Here is a 3,363-nt window from a genome sequence, read left to right as displayed (position 1 = left end):
TCTAGTCTTATTATGTGTACCAGTGTGTTTAGCCATCATTGCATTCCGTCATGCTAAACATCTTTGGCTCATGACACGGAGTACAAGCAGTGGAATGTTAGCTAAACATACTGGGACCCAGGTAAAAAGTAAGGTGAAATATACCTTTTACAGATCTCTCACAGCTACATAATCATAACCTCTAGGAATGTTGCTAACGTTACATCATTTTTTAAAAGTTGCTACAACCCTTTTTTTAACTTTTAAATTAATTGTATTGTAATGACCTGACTAGATCATGAGGGAACAATTGTCCAGACAGAGGATTGAGTTTACGAATTGACGGTTTATTAACCCAACTTTACACAGGCTACTGTTTGGCCGTAGCCCACGCCAAATAAATGAAAGATAACCCACAAGCCAACCCTAACCTCATCTTGTGAAGGCCAGATTTGAGAGAACAAAGGATAAACCTGGTCTTAACTTCCAATGCTCCATCCCCCTGCCCAACCCCCCTCCGCTAACCGCCAGGATGCCCGGCGTCAGAACATTCCAGGCATTCCCGTGATTGGCAGATAGCAGGTTGATTGGCATGTCGGACCCCGCGAACACTGGGTACTGGTAAATACAACACAACCACCTACTAGCCTAACACATAACACCCAGCTGTCTGTGCGGGTCGCCACAATAGCGTCCCATCTTGAAAAATATAACTTAAGTTATTCTAATCATGATACTGCAGTATTTGGTCTTTCACTTAGAGACCTTGAGTGTTTCCAACCTACATAAAATGTAACTGTCTACTCCCACTCCTCCCCTCCTGCGTTCGACTTGGCAGGTATACGAACCACTGGTCTTGGGATCATTATGCACACCTGGCATCAATCATTACACGCACCTGCCCATCATCATCAGGCACACCTGGACTCCATCACCTCACTTATTACCTCCCCTATATCTGGTACTACCTTAGGTTCTTTCTCCAGTCAGTATTGTTTATGTCTATATGCGACTTGTGATATTGTTTAATGCTCCATTTATTATTAAACTCACCACTTTCTTCCGACTTCCAGCGTATACGTTACAGAATTCTGACCCCAACAATGGAAGCAGCAGGAAAACAGAATATCTCCCAGATGGTCGACGAGCAGGGATACTTTCCACGCCAACGCCATGACCAGCTGGCACAACTGGGGACGGCTATGGAAGAGGCTTTTCACAGTGTGCAACGTCTCGAACATGCCCGGAAGGCGTTGTCGTCAACTAGCGAAGGATACTCTACAACCAGTTGAGAGAGCCCATTCAGCAACCCTCTCAGGTCAGCAATGCCCATTTGTCCCTCCTGGATAAATATGACAGTACCCCATCTAAAAGTTGGGGCTTCCTTCTTCAGTGCTCCCTATAATTTACACACCAGATGGGAGCACCACCACTGAGAGGTCTAAGGTTGCCACAGTTATTTCTCTGCTGACTAGGTGGGTGTTGAAATGGAGAAACGACCGTTTGGGGGAGAGGAGCTAGATTCAAATGAGGTGTTCATGGCTCTCTCCAGAGGGCAGAGAATGGGGTGAGCGCTTACTTCAATTACGGCTAGGGGACCAGACGGCTGCTGAGTACACGTTCACCTTCTGGACGTTCACCTTGTGGTCCTTCTGTAGCTCAGTTGGTAGAGCATGGCGCTTGTAACGCCAGGGTAGTGGGTTCGATTCCCGGGACCACCCATACGTAGAATGTATGCACACATGACTGTAAGTCGCTTTGGATAAAAGCGTCTGCTAAATGGCATATATTATTATATTATATTATGGACAGTAGCTGCATCCAGTGGATGGAATAAGCCGGCGCTTCATACGCTATTCAGAAGGGGTCTGTGTGAGGAGGTCCAGACGGAACTGGCCTGTCGAGACAACATCATCTCCTTGGACGCACTCATTGCGATGGCCGGCTGTCTGGATAACCTAATTCAGGAGCTTCGGTACTCTCATCGCTTCTCTCCCTCCCTCAGTGAACACTCGATCAGAGCCTGAACCCGTGGAGGTAAGGGGTCACACACCTCCCCGCGGTGGAGCAACACAGCTGGGGCTCTGTCTGTTTTGTGGTCAAGGAGGGCTCCAGCATTGTCCGGCACTTCCCAATTCGGGATCTACGAGCAGAGGGACAGTCACGTGATCTTCCACCTCCTGGGGCAGGAGTGAGTATTCCATCATCACTTTCTGCTATGCTCTTTTTGGCATCATCACACTAGTTGACTGCTCCTCACGTACTGTGTCTACAGCGTTAGTGGATTCTGGTGCCGCGGGGAACTTTATTGACCAGACCCTTGCCGCCTCTCTTAACATATCATACCCGCGATCCTTTCCTAGTTCAAGCCTTCAATAGTCGGCCATTAGGGCCCTGAACCATCACCCAACCACTCACCCTCACCGTGGAGTCCATTCATCAGGAGAACATCACCAGTTCATAAGATCATCCTTGGCCTGACTTGGCTCCAACACCATAGCACCACTATCTCATGGTTGAGGATGAGAATCACAGACTGGTCACCTGAATGCTGGAGGACCTGCTTCGCTTCCCCATCCGCTGTGGTTCCACGTTGGTTGAGGGTCCTATGGTTGCCCTTCAGCCCAACATCCCCGGAGGTTTACCAGGTCTTGCGGGAGGTATTCTCCAAGACCCACACCACTTGTCTTCCTCCTCATCGCCCCTTGGACTGTGCCATTGACCTGCTGGCAGGGGCTGTGCCTCCGCACAGACGCATCTACCGTCTGTCAGTGGCTGAGACCCAGGCCATGGAGCATGTCCACTTCTCCTGCATCGTGGCCAAGCAGGATTAGAGGACTCAATGAAAGTACCATTACCCTCTCCCGTTGGTGCCGGGAGCTATAGAACAGCACCGTGGGGCCTGTTCTTTACCAAACTGGACCTGCGGAATGCATACAATCTCATCTGCATCCAGGAGGGGGATGAATGGAAGACTGCGTTCAGCATGATGTCTGGTCACTACGAGTACTTGGTGTTGCCATTTGGTTTAGCAATGCTCCGTCAGTGTACTAGACATTCGTTAACAAGGTGTTTAGGGACCTGCTCGGACGCCAGGTGGTCATGTATATCGATGACTTCCTGGTCTACTCGGCTACCCTGGAGGATCACATCACTCACGTCCGAGCAGTCCTGGAATGCCTCCTGGCTAACCAACTGTTTGTCAAGACTGAGAAGTGCCAATTTCATCAGAAGGCGGTCTCCTTAGGCTACCAAATCAGCCTGCGGGGATTGAGGATGGACGACATGAAGGCAGATGTGGTCAGATCACTGACAGTCCCAACCACCATAAAGGGGTTACAACGTTTTTTGGGGTTTGCCAACTTCTACCGCTGTTTCATCAGG

The sequence above is a fragment of the Oncorhynchus keta genome, chromosome 18 (genome assembly GCF_023373465.1).
Source record: "Oncorhynchus keta strain PuntledgeMale-10-30-2019 chromosome 18, Oket_V2, whole genome shotgun sequence".
Lineage (NCBI taxonomy): Eukaryota > Metazoa > Chordata > Actinopteri > Salmoniformes > Salmonidae > Oncorhynchus > Oncorhynchus keta.
This window is presented reverse-complemented; position numbering follows the sequence as displayed.